The sequence below is a fragment of the Suncus etruscus genome, chromosome 4, assembly GCF_024139225.1.
Source record: "Suncus etruscus isolate mSunEtr1 chromosome 4, mSunEtr1.pri.cur, whole genome shotgun sequence".
Taxonomy (NCBI): Eukaryota; Metazoa; Chordata; class Mammalia; order Eulipotyphla; family Soricidae; genus Suncus; species Suncus etruscus.
In genome coordinates, this window is record NC_064851.1 from 131,442,555 (window position 1) to 131,457,066 (window position 14,512).

Sequence of the window (14,512 nt, forward strand, 5' to 3'; positions counted from 1 at the left end):
ATTCAACGGAGAAGACAGTCCGAAGAGGAATGCTTGCTTCTGTGTTATAGCTCAGTTCTTAGTGTGATTTTTTCTTCTTGTTACGATGGTGTTCTTTTCTTAGAAAGAGCGCACAGCCGCGTAGCAAAGCGGAGTGCCGAGTGGGCGGGTGCAGATTCGTGACTTTTCCCTGCCTGATGTCCCAACAAGGGCAGCTGGCTTCTTCAAAAGCCCGCCGGTTTTCACGTTCTGGAGACCCGCCCTGGAAATGGCGTCTGGGAGAGCAGATTTCTGGAGCGTCTTTTGCCCCACTCCCAAGAGTTTCACGCAAGAGGACAGTAGAGAAACATTTACAAGGAGCACTCACAGTTGGACTCCACTGGGCGGGTGCAGATTCGTGGCTTTTCCCTGCCTGATGTCCCAAACAGGGCAGCTGGCTTCTGCGAAAGCCCGCCGGTTTTCCGAAACAACCATTTTAAAAGATTCACTTTCTATGGCACACATTAGATACAAGTATAATAGGAAAAAAGAGTATTCATAAAAATAAGACAAATAATTCAAATTTCTAAAATAAACTGTGGAATATTAATTAGTAAATTATTTGATAGCAATATGTAAATGTATATTGAAGAAGTTTGCCAAGGTTGTCAAAAAATCTAATTAGTAAAAATTATTTAAATGTAAGTCCAGCCTTTTATGTACACATGGAACAAACTTAGGTAGAATTTATAACAAGTAAAAATTATATATTTATACCAAGTATATAAAAGTTTAATACACCAGGGCCAGAGCGGTGGCACAAATGTTAATGCTTCTGCCTTGCACGTGCTAGCCTAGGAGGGACCTCTGTTCAATCCTCTGGAGTCCCATATGGTCCCCCAAGCCAGAAGTGAATTCTGAGCGCATAGCCAGGAGTAACCCCTGAGTGTCACTTGATATGGCAAACAAACAAACAATAAAAAGTTCAATATACTAAAATCCATATTATGTAATTTTCTTAATTATAGAATATGCTATGTAGTTTACTAATTTAATTATTTTTAACTTTTATAGCACTTTCACTTATCAGATATAATTGGCCTTCACTATGACTTAGCTTTTTCAGGGGCTAATTTTAGGCCCATACTTTCAATATTTCCAACCGAAATTTAAAATTTAATATAACTTACTATATCATATTATCTTTTTTGGGGGGGGGCACATGCAGCAGCACTCAGGGGTTACTCCTGGCTCTACACTCAGAAATCGTTCCTGGCAGGCCTGGGGGACCATATGGACCATATGTTGGATTCGAACCACAGTCCTGCATACAAGACAAACACCCTGCCTTCATGCTATCTCTCCAGCCCCTCTATAATACTATCTTAATAATATCATTTATAAATTACTATTACTGTATAACACTGAACACAAAATTCACAAACGACAAGAAATTTGATAAGGGTTTAGAAATGCAAAATGGAGCAAACTGGTCAGCAACTTGCAAAAAATGAAACTCAGACCTGCATCTAACACCATGCACAAAGGTCAAATCCAAATGATTAAAGACCTTGATATCATAAGGTAAATAGAAAAACATGTAGGTAAAACATTCCATGACATTGGGTTTAAAGACATCTTCAAGGAGAAAACAGCACTCTCCAAACAAGTAGAAGTGGAGATAAACAGCTGGGACTATATTAAGCTCAGATGTCTGCACCTCAAAGGAAATACTGACTAGGATACAAAAGCCACCCATAGAATGGAAGAATCCATTCATCCAAGACCCATCATCAGAGTAGGGGCTAATATTGAAGATATACAAGGCACTGACAGAATTTAACAAGAAAAAAACATCTAACCCCTTCAAAAAATGGGAGAAGTGAACAATTTCTCAAAGAAGAAATACAAATGGCCAAAAGGCAAATGAAAAAAAATGTTCCACATCACTAGTCATTAAGGAGATGCAAATTAAAACAACAATGAGGTACCTTCTCACGCCACAGAAACTGGCACACATCATAAAGAACAATAAAAATCAGTGCTGGTGGGATGTGGGAAGAAAGAAACTCTCATTCACTGCTCGTGCAAATGTCGGCTAGTCCAGCCCTTATGGAAAACAATATGGAGATTCCTAAAAAAAAAAAAAAATGGAAGTTGAGCTCCCATAGGATCTAGCTGTACCACTTCTAGGGATATACCTTAAAAACACGAAAACGCAATACAAAAATACCTTCCTCACACCTATATTCATGGCAGCATTATTTACAATAACCAGAATCTGGAAACAACCAAGATGCCTTTCAACAGATGAATGGCTAAAGAAACTGTGTACATATACACAATGGAATATTATTCAGCTGTCAGGAGAGATGAAGTCATGAAATTTTCCTATAAATAAATGGACTTGGAAACTATTATGCTGAGTGAAATAATTAGGAGAGAGATAGACACAGAAAAGTCTCACTAATCTATGGGTTTTAAGAAAAATAAAAGACATTATTGTAATAATGTCCAGAGATGAGGGCCAGAAGGACTAGCTCACAAAATGAAGCTTACACAATGTGTGGTGAGTGCAGTTAGAGAAGTAACTACACTAACAACTACCCTAACAATGTTAATGAGTGAGAGAAGTAGAATTCTTGTCTTGGATACAGGCAGAGGTGGTGGGGAGGTAGATGGGGGCATTGGTGGTGGGAATGTTCCAATGGAAAAGGGGATGTATTCTTTTTATGACTGAACCCCAATTACAATCATGTTTGTAATCATGGTGTTTAAATAAAGATATTAAAAAATAAAAAAATTCAGACATAAAAATAATAAAAAGACAAGAAATTTCCTCAGAACTCATTTTACATAATCTGAATATTTGATTCTATAACATTAAAATTTAGATTATGATCTTATATTTTAGTATAAGTCTATCTAGTTAAATATGCTCTTTTAAACAAATAATTATGTTAATATTAAAAAAATTTTACTCTAATATTTTAGTATTTAGCTATGTACGGCCCTTATGTCTTAGAAATACTTTACATCTCAATTTTAGGTATTAATTACACACAGAAAGTATATATATTTTAGGGGTTTTTTTGGGGGGCTGTTCACACCCAGTGGCGCTCAGGAGTTACTCCTGGCTCTATGCTCAGATATTGCCCCTGACAGGCACAGGGGACCATATGGGATGCTAGATTCGAACCACCGTCCTTCTACCTGAAAGGTAAACGCCTTACCTCCATGCCATCTCTCCGGCCACAGAAAGTATAGTTTGAAGATCACTTTCTATTACTTCATTTTGTTTTTTCCCATAATAGATCTTGACAATGTATGCTTCTTTTGTAAATGAATATTAAAATTTCAGATATTTTAATACATGCAGATTCTTAGGACTTTTCTATTGGCATTAAACTGAGAACAACTTTCTCACTACTTCTCACCTTACTGTGAACTTACTTCCACCCATAATTCTGTTCTATTTTAGCTACCATAAACTAATACTAACATTTACAACCAGTTTCTTACTTTTAAAGATTATAACATCTACTGTACTGTTCAATGACTATTGCTAAAATAATTAAATCAGACAAAGTTGTGCTGAGAGGAGAGGTGAGATTTCACCAAGTTTATAACATTTCAGTTATGTAGGATGAATAATTTCCAGAGATCTAGTGCACAAAAAGGTGACTAAGGTTAATAATATTGCTTTCTATATGTGAACCTTGCTATGAAAAAACAGCATATACACATTGCAAGTATGTAAAGGAAAAGATATTTATTTATAAATTCTAATTGTATCTATAATTTAATTTGCTTATCTGCAGCTTAATACTTCACAATGTATATGTACAAAATGTCATAAATCTAAATAACAATTTTATTACCCTTAAGATATAGTCAATTATCAAGCATAAAAATTTAGAAATATAAAAAATGTGAATTGAGATAGATAATAACATTATAAAGACTAGTTTCGATAAAAAGTATCCCAAAAGCTTTTTGAAGAAAAAATTTTAATTTGTCAACAGAAGGATAAATAAAATTTATCCAAACCAAAAGTACACATAAAAAGTGCTAAGCAGCATTAAACATCAAATATATGCAAATCAAAACAACACTGAGATGTCATCTCTCACGATATAGACTGCCACATATCAAAAAGAACAAATGTTGGAATAATTGCTGAAAAAAAAGGACTGGTTCACTGTGGAATTGTAGAGAAGTGCAGCCTTTTTGGGAAAATAATATGGACATTTCTCAAAAAAATAGAAATTGAGCTCACATATAACAATAACAGCAAAAATATTCCTAGATATATAGCCTAGGGTCCCAAAAGCACAACACAGAAAAGGCATTTAGACTATATTTATTGCAACACTATTCACACTAACCAGAATCTGAAAACAGTCCTAGATGAGTGAATAAGCAACTACAGTACATACACCATGGACTACTACACAACTGCTTGAAAAAATGAAGTATAAAACTTGCTAATACATGGATGGATATTGAGAGTACTATGCAAAGTGAAATTAATTAAAAGGAGAGGGATAGGCATAGAATTATTACACTCATTTATGGAGTTAAAAAGAAAAAGAAGATAGTATGGTAATAAAACTAAAAAAAAAAAAAAGTAGAGACAAGGACTAGGAGGATCAGTCCCTGGTAAGAAGCTTGCCACAAAGACTAAAAGAATACAGTCAGGGCATAGAAGGATCCACTATGACAATGATAGTTGGAAATGATCGTTCTGAACAAGAACTGAGTATTGTAAAGACGAAAACTGATATGCATGATACCCCTTCAGTAACAATATTGCAAACCACAGTACCTAAAAGAAAGAAAAGTAAGAGAGAGAGAGGTGGGGGGAGAGGGGAGAGAAGGGGAGAGAGAGAGCACAGAAAAAAACAACTGCCATAGAAGTAAAAGGCAAGCAGGCAGGAATGGGTGTATACTTTGTAACTGTATATCTCATGGTGATTCAATTTTAAAAAATAGATATAATAAATGATTTTCAGGCCAAAAAGATATGGAGGTGTTTGGGGAAAATTCTTAGTTCTTTCAAAATTAACTGCTAGTTTCAAAATTAAATACTATTACACATTGATATCAAATCAGAGTTTATTATCTGAAGAGACAGATGAAGAAATAGAAAACAAAAAAGTGAAATTTGGCTCCTCTCCTAAAAAAAGATTCAGACATTTGATGTTCTTATAAATACAGATATTCTAAAATACAGTATAATTTTTTACCATGTCACATTTCAATTTGGACTAGTCACTCACAATTCAATTTTTCAATAGCAGCATATGACTAGTGGCCATCATAAGGAACACTGTAATTTTCAAGTATCTTAGCTACTATCTCACTTATCATATGGCAGTAGATAAGAAATTTTTTGTAGGATCTTATTTTAAAAATAAAAATAAAAATACCAGGATTGATTGATTTAATAGCATTTTATTCTTGCCATTCTATTAAGAGGTTTTTTATCAGAGCCAAAGGTTTGTGTCATGGTTAAGACATTGACGGTTACTAAAATTTCTCACTTTTTCTAGTGCTTTCTTACTTGATTTACTATAAAACTTCTTCTAATCCATCCCATTGTAAAATTCTACAGCATCTTGACACTTTCATTGCCTCGTGTTTCTTCTACAGAATGATACATATCCTCTATTACAGGGGTTAAGGCACTTAACTTCCATGCAGGAAATGCTGGTTTGACCTCCAACAGCACATATGGTCTCTAGGAATGATCAGTCTCTGAGAAGAAAAGAAAGAATAAGTACAGAGCAATACCTAGTGTGGTTTAGAAAACAAACATTTGTTTTTTAAATTAGTCTTCTCATACTGCCTCTTGGCAAAATTCTCTGCAGTTCATTATTTTAAATATGCGATATTTTCTCTGATCATCTTTATCAAAAATGTTATCACTTAGATCTAAATAAAAATGTGTTCATTCTATAATTATACTTCAAAATAACTTTGTAATTTGTTTTCTCAGAAGTAATAACTATGAAATGTGGTCACTATAATACTAGTACAGCAGGTAGGGCACTTGCCTTGCAAGTGGTGGATCCTGGTTCTATCCAGGGTGTCCCATATGGTTCCCTGAGTCTTCCAGGAGTAATTCCTGAGTGCAGGACCAGGAGTAATCTCTAAGCACTGCCTGGTGTGACCCAAAAACAAAAACGAAGGATGTTCAAGAAGAAACCCATTAAAATTTTATTTCTTTTAATCAATGCTAGTAAGTTAACTATCAGTAGGATTTGGTTTTGTACAGAAGTTAAAATTTCTCAAGGAATTTTTAAGAGAAAAAAACAAGCAGCAGAAAAATAGTACATTTTTTGCTTTATACTTGTATACATATTTTTCATATGTGTGTGCACATTTTATCAAGTGTTAGTAAGCAAATTTCTATTTACTGGAGAGCATATGAAATGTATATGAAAGGAAAATAATTCAAAAGTGTATTTTCAAACTAGGATCTTTGTATTTCATTAATTGTATTATTATTTTCATTTGAAGGAACAAGAATAAGAGATGCTAATGGGTTTTATTCTCAGATGTCATTTGCAGTGGTGCATAGGGGGACATGAATGGTTTGCAGACTTATTCGTAGTGGGATACAACAAGGAGTTCTAATGCAAAACATGTAGCATGCACCAATTCTTTGAACTATTACTCTAGCAGTAAACTATATATGCGTGATATGCGTGTATATATATTAATGGCAACAACCAACATGTGTCTTAAAGTTACTATTTTTTTTAAATAGTGTAAGTAGGGGAGTAGGAATTCTCGTGGAAATGCTTGACTTACTTTGTGGTTCAATGACTATTAAATATATGAAGTGCTTCTTAAACCTAAATTTCTGGAAGTCACCTGTATGTGGTGGTGCTCCAGGGGCCTAGTAGTACAAGGATCAAACTCAGGGCCTCACATAAGCTATGTTTATATTCTACTACCTGAGTCATTTTCCTTCCCTTAAAATACATTTAACATAGTTTTCTTATAACTCTAACTTTTATAATTAACCTCTTACCAATTTAGAGATTTTGCCTTGCTACAAGAATATAAAATTAAGAAAATACTGCTTTATTAAATTTTGACCTTTTGACCTGTTTGAAGAACTCTCTATCTTCTATATTTAATGCTAACTCTCATCCCTGATCATGTATACCACTAGACAATAATAAGTAACAGCATATAAATTTTACATGATAAGAATCAGAAACACAATTAGGTTACCTGCATTTTAGTTCAATCACAGTTCAGTTATATCTATTTGCAGTTCTGCACTTTCCCTAGTGCCCAAGTTTGTTGTTCAACAATGAACAACAGCTATGCACATGAACTTAAAGAAGCCATTACTTAGAGTTAGATAAATGTAGGAACTAATAAAACTAATGAAAGAAGATTCTCTTTTATACCTAATGGTGAATTATTTGGCATGCCAGCTTTAATTTTAAAGCTTAGTGAAAATGAATTTGAAGAACTGATCAAAGAGAATCTGTGATTGTTTAGCATAAAATAACTCAAAGTTGAATATTTTATTTAAGAACTTTTCTTAACATTCACAGGAAATTTCTAAGGAGGTTTCTTTTTCCAAAGAAACTCATGTTTTCTTCAATTGTAGGCAAAGGAAAATACCTAGAGTCTGAGAATGAGCTCTTATATTTCAAATCTCCAGTGTTATACCAAATGCGTGAAGGGGAGACAATAGTTTTTCACTCCCCTCTGTCTCTCAAAGTCCACTGTGCTATTTTGTTTATTAAACATACCATGATAAATCCTGTCTTTTTATGAACTTTGTGTGATCAAATGTACTAAATTATATATTCCTCAAAAAATATATTGAATTTCTTGCCCCCTTAGTACTTCTAACTCATTCTATTTAGAAATAAGGTCTTCATAATGGTCACACATTAAGATGGTGACATTGGTGTGGAATCTAAATAGAGTCTTTATAATAGAAAATTTTAAATATGGAGATATACACAAAGAAAAGCTAATATGTAAACACAGGTAGAAATGACTGTGTGACATGGTGATAGATCTAGAGGTCTTGGAATATCAAGGTTTATTATCACATGCCCCAAAACTAGAAGAGATAAGAAAAAGAAGTGAAGTCTTAATGAAATATTGACTTTAGACTTACTCTTCCAAAACTATAACTGTCAATAAATTTCTGTTATTTTAAACTGCCTGGTAGTAAGTTTGCTTTAAAAAAGTAAACTAATACAGCACGGGGAGAGAGAGAGAGAGAGACAGACAGAGAGAAAGACAGAGACAGAGAGAGAGAGAGAGAGAGAGAGAGAGAGAAATTCCAGATTTCTGTCACAAAATAATACCCTTGAATTCCCCTAAAACTAATCATATCCAATTTTCTGCTCTAATATCCAACTGAATACTCCCAGTACTGAAATCTTGTACTGTGCACTCTGGAACTAATGGCCCATTGTCAACAAATTTTTTTGCCAAGTTTATTCTCTGAATACTGTGGTAAATTTCTCCATGTAATAGATATAGCTATTCTGGTGCCACTGCTATCTAGGGACCCCATTATCTTCCTTTCTCATGCCAAGTGTGTTGGTAAGTACACCCTTACTTTCTCTTCGGCTTATCCATGACATTATCTTTCCTGACAACCTACAGCTTTCATGTTTTGTATCAAAACCTTAGCCTTTGCTACTCATTCTCCTTGTCTCTGATACCAACTTATTTATATCTTGATCATCCTAATTTGGACCGGACACATTGTTTTCTTTCTAACCTCTATTATTTTACTATTAATAATCTGAAGGATGCTTCAATTATGGATTTCTCAATTTCAAAAACTTCTCTCTTTGTCTAACTAAGCACTCATCTAAATTATTTTCTTCATCTAGTCACTATCAACACCTATCATTAATTTTTGGTCAATAAGAATTTTAAATGAGCACTGCAACTTTCTGGGGTGAGTCTTTAAAGGGAATGGCTATCTTTCATACTTTGCCTCTTCTGTTTTCTAAAACCTTCACTATATTTCTATTGTCTGATTCCAGATACCTTATTTTTAAACAAATGTATACATATATTTCTATTTGTCAGTCTCCTAATTTATAATGCTAACAACATTTTTTCCTCCAGGCAGTCCTGTAAGTTAGGTATAGAATGGGAAATACAACAAGTAGTTCATAATTTGTACGTCAAAGAAATTACCTCAAATCTTCTTATACTCCCTGTTTTTTGTTTCTATTTCGTCTTGTTTTACTACTTTCTCTTTTTTTTCTCTTCCTTCTTTTAAATGGATATTTATAACACCTAGATAAACTTCTCCTAGCTTTTCCCCTTTTTGTTTGCCTTTTTTTCCTTCTTCTCCTGATGGTACCAAGACCAGACAGTTGTGTATTCATTTGGTGGAAATAAAAACTGATCAGACATGAATACCAAATCCAAAGTCAACAACATCAGAATCGATATTAAATCTACAATAAACTGTACAAGGGGGGAATAGTTGCACTATCATAATGGGGATAAAGGAGGGAGATATTGGATGCATGCTGGAACAAGAGTGAAGGGAGGACAACATTGGTGGGAATGACCCTCACTCATCGTCACTATGTGCCTCAAATGTATTACTGTGAGAGAATTGTAATTCACTTCGACCACAATACAAATTCAAAAAATAATAATAACCAGAAAAGAGATAGAAGCAAATGCTTTCTTGTTTTTTATATCCTAAAAATAAATTTTATTATAATATGTTATGATGTGAAATACAATATATGTAATTAAGATATTGAAAGTAAGAGTCTGACTTTCTCTACTTTCATATTGCAAATCATGGATATTCATACATATGACTTTTGTACAGACTCTAGGAAACCAGCCCAAATGCTACTCTTTTCTCTAATCTTGAACATGACTTCCATGTAGATTCACTTACTAACTCTAACAGAACTCTTCTAAATAGAAGAAAGTTCTTTTGAATTTAAACTCTCAACAAACAACAAATAAATTTTTAGTTTTCATTTTACTTAACTAGAGTAACAATATTTTTAATAAAATTTTGGAAGTTTTTACATTACTCATAAGAAATGCATGTACAAAATTATTGTTTATTGAAGGTATATGAGTGTTCCTTAAACATGATTTAACTAAGAGTTAGTGATAATTTCATAATATATATTTCAGTTATTTAATTTTTATGTAAATATTTCTAAAAATAATAGGCATAGTAATTCTATAGTTTTAAAGGTTTTTTAAAAAATAGAAAATTTGACACATTCACTGCTATTTAATAGTAATTAAATTGAAAATATTACCTTCATAATACTTATTTGTAATATAATATTTATTTTAATTTTTAATATATGATGAGAATTATTTCACAGAAGAATAAATTTAGACAGTGTCTTATTAATTAAATACAATTTGACCTGTTCCTATTTATGCTACTTTAAGTTTGGAGTAACAGGATATTATTTCACTTTAAATAGTAACCAATATATAACAGTTCATTTTGTTAAATAATAATACATTTATTTATACCATAATAAATTTAAAGTAAGTCTTGTACTTTGGGAAAAGTCCTAGAAAGCTTAATTATCCTGATGTCATGCCTCAGTTAGTTATGGATAGATAAATGTATTACTTAAAATGTCTTTCTTGAAATTAATGAGAATATGTGCTTCTGATCTGCAAAATGTACTGAATTTTCTGTATTCTATTATATAGAAAATTTGGCTATTCAGAATATATTTTCCATGTAGTAAAAATTTAATAAAATTATACCTGTGTTTATAATAATATACATATATATGCACTGCTTAAAATTTAAATGAATAAGAACTTTTAAACTTTTAAACTTCTAAATGTACAAAAAATTTTCAAACACGTTAAATAACCCAGCTGTACTCACTTTAAATACATTCTAAAATAATAAAAATAAAAAAATACATTCTATATCATCACCTAAATACAAAATCACAAACAAAATTAACGGAAGTAGTAGTATGTACCCACATTAGCAATAAAGAATTTTTGTATATTAAGTCATACAATCTTCATTCAAATCTCAAATTTTGGTAAAATTAGATATTACAAAATAGAGACCACAAATACTTATGACTTGTTTATATAATTATTTTATCATAATCATCTCATTATTCCTAATGTTGGAAATTTAATACTATTAATTAAAACATTAATTTAATTACAAACAAATTTTAGATACATCATAAAATTATTTCTCTTACCTTTCTAGTAATTTATCCAGTAATTTATATTATATATTAATTTATCTAGTAATTTATATTATATGTGAATTTATAGTAATCATTATAATTTTCAATATAAGATCATAAATATTACATTAAGTATAATAGTACATTTTTATTTTGAAAGAAAATCTAAAATGAATGTTTAGTTTTATACAATATGTTTGGTGTAAATTTCCCATACTGCTGCAAAAATATATTTTCATCACTTAAAATTCTATATTTTACAATTCTATTTTTATGTTAACCATAATTTTTATAATTACATTAAAATTTTGCAATAATGTTTTTTTGTCAGCTTTGAGTAAATTAGAAAAAGAAGTTTGGATTTTCCTAACTCTTAGAGTCAATACTTTGAGTTTTCAATAATTTGAGTTTTCAAATCTTACATACCTGATGGTTTTTATTAAAATAATAAAAATCAATTAACTATCATTCCAATATAAATTATTAAATTAAAAGCTATAGTATTCTATTTTAATACAACTGGACTTTAGAAAATAAGGAGGTATCTGAACCAAACAAACCCGATGAAAATTTAAAAGTACATGAATGGGTGGAGGGAAGAAAAGAAAATAAATGTACATGAATTGGAGCTGCTGAGAAGCCAGACTCCAGAGAAATTTAATTTGTTATTAAGATTATTTTCAAAATTGAAAAAGAATTGATGAACCCAGAAAAAGTTTTTAAGAGTTCACATGCCTTTTCAGGGATCCTGAGCAAGTTAAAAAGTAACCCACAGAAAATGAATGCTGTGAGTTATAAGATCTTCAAGTAAGAAAATAGCAGGAGGCAAGAGAGATAGTACAAAAGGTAAGTTTCTTGTCTTGCTTGCATTCAGTCAACCCAGTTGACACCAGAAATAGTCCACCAATCATAGCAAGTAATACCTGAGTTCAGGACCATAAAGGGTGATGACACTCAAACCCAGGTCAACTGCATGCAAGACAATAACCTTACAAACTATACTATAACTCCTGCTCCTGGGAAACTCCTTGAAAATAAAGTAGGTCACCTATGCTTGTGAAATATTGCTATCACAATTTTAAGAATTTAAGAGGGTTGAGAAATAGTACAGTGGTTAGGGCACATGCCAGTATGTACATGAGCCAGATCCAATTCCTGACACCAGATGGTTCCCTGAGCATTGCAGATGCAGCCAGGAGTTCTTGAGCACCACCAGATGTAGCCTGGGCAATCCTTGTTCCCAAGCACCATTGCTTTAGTCTTTGCGTTGAATCACTGATCCAGTTAGCTGAAAACGCTGACGGGTCCCCTGGGCCTGCTTAAGCACTGCCTTAATGGTCCCTTTATAGAAAAGATAATGAAGGGGGCCGGAGAGATAGCATGGAGGTAGGGCGTTTTTCTTGGAAAGAAGGAAGGAAGGAAAGAAGGAAGGAAGGAAGGAAGGAAGGAAGGAAGGAAGGAAGGAAGGAAGGAAGGAAGGAAGGAAGGAAGGAAGGAAGGAAGGAAGGAAGGAAGGAAGGAAGGAAGGAAGGAAGGAAGGAAGGAAGGAAGGAAGGAAGGAAGGAAGGAAGGAGGGAAGGAGGGAGGGAGGGAAGGAGGGAGGAGGGAGAGAGAGAAAGAGAGAGAGAGAAAGAGAGAAAGAAAGAGAGAAAGAGGAAAGAAAGAAAGAAAGAAAGAAAGAAAGAAAGAAAGAAAGAAAGAAAGAAAGAAAGAAAGAAAGAAAGAAAGAAAGAAAGAAAGAAAGAAAGAAAGAAAGAAAGAAAGAAAGAAAGAAAGAAAGAAAGAAAGAAAGAAAGAAAGAAAGAAAGAAAGAAAGAAAGAAAGAAAGAAAGAAAGAAAGAAAGAAAGAAAGAAAGAAAGATGAAATTTATAAAGGGAGAAATGAACAAAAATCATAGTACAATATTATTAAATGAAAACTAGAATACCATGATATTATCCAGAATAAAACAGGCATATCTGCTGATTGTTGATGAAAGGCTTTGTAGAAATGTTGGGTCAGAAATCTCTGTAAGAGCCTTCACTACTTTGACTTCGTTTTCTGTTAGTTTTGTTTGTTTTTGTTTTTGGGCCACATCCGGTGATGCTTAGGGGTTACTCCTGGCTATGCTCTCAGAAATAGCTCCTGGCTTGGGGGACCATATGGGACTCCAGGGGATTGAACATCGGTCCGTCCTGGCTAGCACGGGCAAGGCAGACACCTCACTGCTTGTGCCACTACATGCACCACCTCTCTGGTCCCTACTTTGACTTCTTTGCTACGGAAAAAAATTATGGAATGAATTAGAGAAATAAAGTATAGATATCAATTTGTTAAAGTAAAACAAAACACTCAAGTCCTCGCTTCGGCAGCACATATACTAAAATTGGAACTATACAGAGATTAGCATGGCCCCTGCGCAAGAATGACACGCAAATTTGTGAAGTGTTCCATATTTACAAAAAAAAAAAAACACTCAAGAATCATAATGCAGAGATAACCTAAAAAGAGCACATCATTGATAAAGTCAAACTGCTCAAATGAAATACAAATACTCACAGGTATAGAGTACAATTGAATACAAGTATTCAAAGGCCAGGGAGATAACCCAAATGGACAGATATACTTGTGTGTCATACAGGAAGACATGTATAACACCTGAGGACAAGCACCAGGAGAAGCAAATCCTAAGTGCTAAGCTTGGTGGAGCCTCTGAGAACTCTCAGTTGTATCCCAAACAAATAAAAAAGTAATGGAAAAATAAACACTTAGTCAACAATATGTGGGCATATTCTAGAAAGAGTAGCATTGTTTGCAAATAAGAGTCAGTTTACTAAAATCTAGAGTACACATATAAAGAGTTTTGAGTGCAGAGCTAGAGAAGCAGTACAGATAGATGTTAAGGCATTTGTTTGTATGCCATATGCCCTTGTTTAGTCCCTGGCACCATATATTGCCCTGAGCAAAAGTAATCCCTGAGCACATATCCAGAGGTAAGTCCTGTGCACCATAAAAAATAAATAAATAAATAAATAAATAAATAAATAAAATTTTTTTTAAAAAAAGAGTTTGAATCCAAGCACATATTCTAGACATAGTAGCACTACATCAACACAAAATTTTTAGTTACAAAGGTAAAAACATGGGTAAAATTAGTAAAGGACAAAATATGAATCAGTTTCAGGTAATAGGGTGGGTTTGTGCAAAGCACAAAGCATCATTCAGTATCTAAAATTATCTGGGAGCTTCCACGGATCACCATGGCAACTGCAAACTGTCACTGTGTGAATTCACATGATTTTAATAATGCATTGTATTATCATGAGCATCAAATGAAGTGGAGGGT

At 33.0% G+C, this 14,512-nt stretch overlaps 1 non-coding gene across 1 annotated transcript; it reads left to right on the forward strand.

The window, feature by feature from the left end:
• Positions 1-13,522: 13,522 nt before the first annotated feature.
• On the forward strand, positions 13,523-13,626 carry LOC126007440 (U6 spliceosomal RNA). Its single transcript, XR_007495012.1, has one exon. It is a non-coding gene; the product is annotated as a U6 spliceosomal RNA (small nuclear RNA).
• The last annotated feature ends 886 nt before the right edge of the window (positions 13,627-14,512 follow it).